General features: G+C 40.6%; 1 pseudogene; it reads left to right on the forward strand.

The window, feature by feature from the left end:
* Nucleotides 1-498: 498 nt before the first annotated feature.
* LOC118576834 lies at nucleotides 499-596 on the forward strand (annotated as a pseudogene).
* Nucleotides 597-9,294: the final 8,698 nt, after the last annotated feature.

Below are 9,294 nucleotides of genomic sequence, written 5' to 3' on the forward strand. Positions count from 1 at the left end.
ATTTTCATTTCAGGGATTACTGTGATGTGAGCCTCATGAGCAAAACCTGTTATAGGTACCCAACCTAGAACCCAGGAAAACCTCCACCCCTGATACTGGATTGGTTCTTCCCTCCAAAGTGGCCTGTGTGAATATGGTTGAACTGTATGTTTTTGTGGCCATTTGATGGGTACTGGGAATAGTCACCTTTGAAGGTCCAGGGCCACACTCATGTCTGTCTGCATGCCTTCACATGCACTGACTACTTCCAAAGCTAATACCACCCAGCTCCTCTTTCACCTGCCGGCTAGCCTACCCACCTCCACGTTATCCAGATTTGCTGATTGCTAGATTTCAGATGTCAACCCAGAAAAATAGAGGGATAAAGTAGAGGGTTATTAAAGGTGACAGATGAATGATTCAGGAAACGTGAATGATTATTCCCTGTCCCTCTTTCCTTTCCATGTCTAATGCATTATTTTATGGGAAGTGCATACATGATTGTAAGAAAAGCTGGGTGCTCACTTCGGCAGCACATTCTAGAATTGGAATGATACAGAGAAGATTAGCATGGCCCCTGCGCAAGAAAAGCGCAGGAAGAGGCAACCAAGGCGTTCACAGCCTCAGAACCTCAAAGCAGTGTAAACAACCAAAGAACAACAAAAAAGCCCAACAGAGGGAAAGGTAAAGCCCCCAGCCTGTCATTTTCAATTCTTTTCACCACATGAGCAGATCTCAGTGTGAAACGTGTTGGCTCTGCCTGCCACACACACTGTTTGGATGCCCCGTCGGGTCCTTTGTGCCCTGCCTCCTGCTTTTACCAGACTCTCATTAACACCACGGCCAGATGAGCACCATCAGAGGCAGAGGCTGACATGCCAGCCCATTGCCTTGGCGCCATGGCCCTGTCAGGGATGGTTAGACAGGGCCAGGGATGGTGAGCGAGACAGCCTCGAGACACGCACTTTGCCCCTGGAAGAAGTCTTTGCACCCTGCCAGGAAAACAGCTCTCTGGAAGAGCACTGCCTGCTAGTAAAATGGACTGAATCAGTAAACAATGATTAAGGCTCTGCTTCTGCTGTCGCCACAGCAGACACACGGCTTTGCTTCCCTACACACACACACACACACACACACACACACACACAGAGAGAGAGAGAGAGAGAGAGACAGACAGACAGACAGACAGACAGAGAGTTGGGTATGAAGTTAGAAAGGAAAGTGAATTCATGTTCTCTGAAAGTGAGAGGCCCTGTTCTCGGGAAAAATAAAACAGATATACAGATATTTCAGGATGCTCATTTCCCTCTGTTTCATGTTTTGTGGATGTGTGGCAAGAGTTGCCTTTCCTAATAAAACTTCAAGCTGGGGATATAAGCAGTGGTTTCTCTAAGCCAACGTGGACTCCGACTTTTCAGGCTCAGTAATGTATGTGACACAGTCTAAGTCCTGGAGCCTCCATGGGGTGAATCAGCAGGATTAGGGCCAGCTGTGACGTGAGCTATTTGGTGGATACATGTCACATCATCAAATGTCTTTATTTTTATTAAGGATTTTTTTATTCATTTTACATACCAACCACAGATACCCCTCTCTTCCCTCCTCCCACCCTTCCAGCCATTCCTCCACCCCAACCCACCCCTATTCCCTCCTCTAACAAGGTATGGGCTCTCATAGGGAGTCAATAGAGTCTGGTACATTCAGTAGAGGCAGACCCAAGCCCCTCTCTCTGCATCAAGGCTGTGTAAGGTGTCTCACCATAGGCACTGAGCTCCAAAAAGCAGCTCATGCACCAGGGATGGATCCTGATCCTACTGCCAGGGTGCCCCTTAAGCAGATCAAGCTACACAAATGTCTCGCTATGCAGAGGACCTAGTCCAGTCCTATGGAGGCTCCATGGCTGTTGATCTAAAGTTCATGAGTTCCCACTAGTTTGGTTTGGTTGTCTCTGTAGATTTCCCCATCATGGTTTTGATGCCTCTTGCTCATAGAATCCTTCTTCTTTCTCTTCGACTGGACTCCTGGAGCTCGGCCTGGTACTTGGCTATGGATTTCTGCATCTGCTTCCAACAGTAACTGGTGGAAGGCTCTATGATAACAGTTAGGGTATTCAGCAATCTGATTACTGGGGTAGGCCAGTTCAGACATCCTCTCCACTATTGATAGAAGTCTTAAGCTAGGGTCATCCTTGTGGATTCCTGGGAACTTCTCTATCACCCAGTTTTTCCTTATCCCCATGATATCTCCCTCTGTCATGGTATTTCTTTCATTGCTCTCCCACTCCATTCCTGTTCCAGCTCAACCATCCCATTCTCTCATGTTCTCATCCCCCACCCCCTGCCCTCCATTACCCATCCCTTATCCCCAGTTTACTCATGGAGATCTCATCTATTTCTCCTTCCTAGGGTGATCCATGTGTCCCTCTTAGGGCCTTTCTTGTTAGCTAGCTTCTCTAGAGCTGTGGGTTGTAGTCTGGTTATCATTTGCTTTACATATATTGTCCACTTATGAGTGAGTATTTTCTAGTTCTATTTGTTTGCCTGCAAATTTCATGATGTCATTGTTTTTTTTTTTACTGCTGAATAGTATTCCATTGTGTATATGTACCACATTTTCTTTATCCATTCTTCAGTTGAGAGGTATCTATGTTGTTTCCAGGTTCTGGCTATTATGAATAATGCTGCTAAATGTTTTTCTTAATCAGAACAAATCTCTCCACAAATGTCCATACTCAATTTTCCTCTGTCTACCTATTTACAGATACAGCAGATACTATATATATATATATATATATATATATATATATATATATATATATACATATATGTGTGCATATATGTATATATATGTGTGTGTATGTATATGTATATATATATATATATATGCACCCATTCTTACTTTGATCTCTTATTATAGTTATGGTGTTATTTTTATTAATATAACACTATAATTGGGTCCTTTAAAATAAAATGCTTTGACACTGAGGATATTCATGTGCCTGTGCTTTGAACCACACAGAGAAGGCTAACTGGAACTCCAGAGTCCAGGAATATAATTCAGGCAGCCTGACACCTTGGAGAAATTGTCAGAAACAAACAGAATGAGGTCTTCGGAGTACAGGGTCACACACCATAGAAGAAGGAAAAAAAAGGCATGCACTCCACAAATATGGAATGCAGGGCTCACGGCTGCTGACAAGTGGATCATGAATCAGAAGTGTGGCCCCATGACTAGTAGATTCATGAGAAGTCAATGAAGAGTCAGGTCCTAAGGTTACCCAACTTGAGCCTGGGTCCTAGAGGAGTGATTCCAGGCTATTTACAATAGCCAAGATAGTAGAAATTATTCATTAAAGGAGGGAGCTAAAAATTATAATATCTCACTCAGGTTGAGAATGAATCTTAATGAAAATTACCAAATATTTGTATAGATTATTTTCTTGTTACTAACAGCTTATGTGAAACAAGTTAATGTTAAGGAAGCTGTTAGCATGTACAAGGCACCTTCTTCACTCATGGTCCCGGTACCAGAAGGAGCACTGTTAAGAAATGACACCCAAGGATCGAAATAAGACATATGAAGAGAAAGAGGGAATGAGGAGAGGGGAATGTGAGCAGCAACTCAAAATGGGGGAGAAAAAGCAAAGAAAGGGGGTAGGGATACCCAGTGGGGGGGCATGTAGATGGTAGGTACATATTACTGTAGGGACCTTGATTCTTGCTATTTGGTTCAGAATTATCAGTGAGTGGTCATCACATAGTAAGGGTAGACAATAGTCACAGAAATGGGAAAAAATGTTAACTGTCATTGTTATCTCTGCTTTAGCCATGAGGAAACCCAGTATTAGAGAGGCATCTAACTGACCAGCTAATCCTCCGTCTCCTGAGATTTTGACCCTCACTGAATCTCTTCAATGTTAAGACTATATGGGATAAGGGAATTCTGTACACATAGGCCAACCACAGACAACCATAATGTTTACAATTCCTCAGTCTCACTTTGTGTTTATAACAGGAGGGCTAGCCATCTGAACATGTACAGTTTCAGAGGCTCAGGGTTTTAGTCAGTGCTTGATAGCAGTCTTAAGCCTCGCTGTGAGTATGCATGCTAATATTGATGACATCAGTTGCAGGGCTCAGTGAACATTCTGAAATTGGAGTTTACCTGAGGATTTAAAAGTCCTCAAAAGGGTTGGGTGCTCTCACTCACAGAGGCCAACTCCCCAACTCTTCTCTTACATTCAGTAGATTGAAATCTCTTTGCAAACCAAACTGGCTATCTACCTTGATCCTTGAAAAATTTCCCCCGGAGTGCATCACGAAGTTATCCAAACATGCAAAGATGGTTTGCATTTTTTCTGCCCTCAAGAAACATCTGGGCATGTGCTTACCACAACTTAAACTAAATCTATACAACAATAATATACAGGATCTATGGGACAATTACAGAGGAGTATGACATCCTGTGGGCAAGTCCCCATAAGGCTATATATGTGTTATAAAGAACCTGTCTTAGGAGTTTAATCGTATTTATTTTTTACACAAATTTATCATTGCACAATTGTCCCAGTAAATGCTACTCTAAACATCAGCTCCTCACAAGGCCAGAAATTATTTTGAGAAATACTTGAAGTAGTTCATGGCTGCCTCTATCATCCACAGATAGAAGGCACATGATTGTTTCATTTTAGAAAGTCATAGCTTTAATTTACAGACACCAATGGTGTTATGTATATGATAACTATATGTTTTAAGTGAATTATATAAGTGTTGTTATAATTCCCTATCATTCCCAAGAAAGAAACTTGCATTTCTTAGAAGAGGACTGCTCATTAATAGACACCACATTCCCTACCATTATTATAGACAAACCATTATTAGACACAACATGTTCCATTAAGATCATATGTTTAAGAAACGATAAATAATACTCAAGCTATCGTAAGGTAATAATTTAATGTGATAGAACAGCTTCAAATAGTCTTTACTCTCATCTGACTTCCCCATTACTCATGGGCAATCACAGACATGAATTTCTGTCTATTTGGGTTTTTTTGGTTTTTTTGTTTGTTTGTTTGTTTTTGAACAAGGGAATTATTGTGCTTTTTGTACGCTTACTTGGAAATCTAGAATGCTACCTCAGCTTAAAAGGAAGTTTCTTTTGTACAAAACTTCATATAAAACATGTTCACAGACAGTCTTAGGAAGAGAGATAGACCTGAACTGCAGGTCACTCTTGCTTTTTCCACAAAGGTAGATCCAGGCAGAGTGTGACCAGTATAAGAAGCTTCCTTCGAGAGGTTTCCTGCAACCTTGACACGTAATCAATATTGGTCCATTCCACATAAAAGAAATTTCAAAGGGATTTCCTTCCAATGACTGCCACTCTAGCCTCCTCATATACACTGAGGCCCCCTATTACCTCCAGGTCATATATTCTTAGACCGCTAGTCAATATCCAAAACCCTAAATATACTGTAGTTCCCCTTACATACATACCTGTGATCAAGTTTAATTTGCAAATTAAGCACTAAACATTTAACTAGATCAATTATAGAAATATATTATGGTATTGTTCATTATTATAGTATTATAGTATACTTATAGTAAGAGTTCTTTGATCTATAGGGAGTTTTCTTTCCAGAATCTTCCATGTGATATTTTCAGATGGTAAGTGAGCAGGAGTAAGTCATAGAAGGTGAAATTACAGGTGAGGGGATCACTGTAGACATCTAGAGTGACTCTATTTCCTCAACTCCAGCAGCTGCTTCTAGTGTCAAGAGAAAAGCAAACTCCTGCTTAATAACTCCTCATCCTCTGTCCCTACCTTAAGTATAAGCCATGAAAATGAACACAGTGTTCACCCCTTCTTTATTTAACCTGAATATCCATCTAATAGTCTGTGCAAAGAGGTGACTCTGGAATCAGGCTCTCTGGTAATCTGATCAGAATTTTACTTTTGCAAGAGGAATTTCTTTTCAAAAGTCCCTGACAACTGCTAGTGTCATCAGTAAGGCTCTGTACCATCTTGAAGGTGGCCAGGATGTAACTGAGAGGAGCAGCTTGACCTCCCAGAGCCTCAAAATCTTCAGTCCCAGTCAGAAGTGCTAGATCGCAGTGAAAAGTGAGAGAACCGGTGTCTGCCATGCCTGATACATCTTTTATTTTTTAAAGGACTTTTCAATATATGTAGCACAAAACAATTTTGCTACATTTTGCTATGATCCACATCTTGGGGATTTGGAGAAGGATGAGATTTTGCAAATCTGTTGTCTATACAAAAATGGCATTCAGAGAAAGAGGAAAGGGGGTGGTAATGAGGCATCCTGATCTAAGCTGTGAACAACAAATATGCAGTTGAAGTCCCCTTAAGCTTAGAGATGAGAGGAATGTAAAAAAGAACAAAAATTAAAATGAGAAAGTAGAATTGACTTTTTGATCTGTCCAGTACCAATCCATTCCCACTCTTTAATTATCCCACCATAGATAGGGTGGCAGCGTTTTTCAGTATACTGCTTCCACAAGGAATGCATCCATCCCAGTTGGAAACATGGCTAGATATGATTTCAAGTCCTATATGCATCCTCAGTACCAAGGACATTCAATTCCTAGAATGGAGCATTGGGAAAGAATCTGGCTGGTGTGTTTGGAGACCTTAATAGGAACAGCAGTCAGAAATGGTAGCAAAGGATCTTAGAGTGAAATGCAAATCAAATACATGAATACACCCATGTACATTCCTGTCTTCCTTTCATCATTGATTAACCAGCCACATGACCTTTGCAGTAACAGAAATAATTGGCAGTTTTAACAAACGAAAAATTGATCCCATTACTCAGGATAGAATTTTCCACTTTTTTTTTTTATATTAAAGATGCTTATTAAAGAGGTCAGTTCCCCTTTTTTCCGTGTCTCAGTTGGGGTCATGCATATGTAAGTAAGCATGGTTATTATGTGACATCTATGGAGAATGGACGGGTGAGCCATAAACACAAACATTCACACACGGGCAGGTCTGCTGTGCTTCTGTTCGCCAATTATAGTAATGCTGATGGCATATCTCCTTTAATGCACATGGCATTAAAGTAGTCCCCCCTTTTCTAGGAAAATCTAATTACACCAAACCCAAGCACTCAATCAAACCTGTTATTCTGTGGCTAAACAGCCTGGCGTTAATGCAATTTGAGGAGATCCAGGCCGTGACTGGAAACGTCATGGATTAACAATATCTAATGGGGGCTCCCGTAGGTAAATGAATACGCTAACAACCAAGATCACTGCTAAATCTAATATCTTTAAGCTGTTTAATTCCAAACAGTCCCTTAATAAATCAATTGACCGGGAGAGCTGATGCCCCTATCAATTATTCAAGAGGGCAAATAAATATTTCAGATGATTTGATAGGAAGGCGAGGGCTGGTCTTACGGAAAGCTTTGCATTTCATTAGCTTCTTGCTAAAAGTTTTATAATGAGCATAACACAGGTGGCATTCCCACTGCAGAAATGGGAAAGCGGGAAAAGGAACGATTGGAGAGCAAGCTTCCTTTCGTCTCCACTTTATTCCATTAGCCGTACTTTACTTTCATAATGTGAAAATTGGAGTCAAGTCCCCCAAAGGATTGCCATTCTCTGCAATCACAAAGGAAATTAAAATGATCAAAAGTATGTCATATTGCATGAGTCTTAACTGTAATTCCTATTGGAAATGCAATTATCAGATAGTGATATCAGGCATATAATTTATGCAGTACCACATCCAAATAGGCCTTCGCCAAATATTTAATATTATCTATTCCACTTTCCAGAGGAAGAAACTGAGTTCCATATTCATTTATAAAGTGCTGACTAGGTCACCTGTGTTTGAAAGAAAGCACTCTCCCCTCCCTTCGTTGGAGACCATTATTGGAAGCATATGCTCCTGTTTAACATGATATCTGCCTTATGAATAATCTACATCACCTGGTTCTGAGTGTATGAGGTGGGGAAGGAGGAAGAGGCATTAAAGTGATTAGTGTCCTTTTTTCTCCTTTGGTGTGTGTGCTTGATGTATGATGTCTGTGTGTGTGGGGAGGGGTCTGTGCCTTTGTGAGTATGTGTCCTGTGTATTGCCTACATACGGGTGTCAGAAGACAAACTCAGATGCTGGCCCTAACCTTCTGCCTTCCTTGAGATAGAGACACTTATTTGATTTACACTGTGTTTGTTGGAATAAATATGTTGAGAGCTTCTGGTGACTCTCCTGTCTGAGCCTCCCTTCTCCTTTTTGGAGCACTGTGATTAAATATATACACACTATTGTGTCCAGATTTATATGAGCTCTGGGCATCTGAACTTGGGTCCTCACACTTGTATGGCAAAGCAGCCACCTCCCTAGTGCATATATCCATCTTCTTTATGTACATGTTAATGTTTGTTTATATGTTTGAATGTTTAAATGGCCTTAGTGGAGAAAGACTGGAGAGATAATAATGGATGAGGGTAATAGAAGTGGTTGCGATGGCATGCTTACTGGACTAAGTAGAAGCCTTGCTTTGATCCCTAGCACTACAGAAAAATAAAAATAAAAAAAAAAATCACAATCATAAGGTAGCTGCTCCTGAACAGTAGACAAACTGATGAGCTACCATTTCTTGCTCAGTGTTGTTAAACTGGTGACCTAGACAGTCTTGGAAGTGCCTGACAACTGAGGAATGTAAGCTTTAAGATGCAGACTCCTGCAGCCTGTGCAAAGAAGGTATGTGTCTGTTGTGTCTTGTGCTCTGGAGTTGATCAAAGAGCAGCTTGATCAAATCTTGAGGTTGCAGACTGTGAAACTGAAATGGCGTGTCATCTCTTAACAGCCTTTTACCGTTTACAAATGTAAAATCCCTGTTAAATTACTGTGAGCATCATTGTGATGAGAGGTACCTGCAGGAGAGAAAAGGAATTTAGATTATCTGAAAAATAAAACTTAATTGCCAGAAGGTTTGAATGTAAAAACAGTTGATGACTGTTCTTCTAAATAAAAAGATCCATATAAAAACCACCAAATGAAGATTTTTCTGCACAGGCAGTTATACTCTACAAAATACTCAATGAGCTATGAAGAGACATATCAGCTACAGAAAATCATAATTTAAATGTTAGGTTTGTTCATTTTCAGCTTCATGAATCAATAGAATAAATCCTTTACATTACTCTGTAAGTATAATCCAGTCATGTTTAAAATCAAATTTGGAAACTTCTCACCAGAAGTACTTTGTGTGTGTGTGCGTGTGTGCGTGCGTGCGTGCGTGCGTGCGTGTGTGCGTGTGTGTGTGTGTGTGTGTGTGTGTGT

Source organism: Onychomys torridus, chromosome 1, assembly GCF_903995425.1.
Source record: "Onychomys torridus chromosome 1, mOncTor1.1, whole genome shotgun sequence".
Classification (NCBI taxonomy): domain Eukaryota; kingdom Metazoa; phylum Chordata; class Mammalia; order Rodentia; family Cricetidae; genus Onychomys; species Onychomys torridus.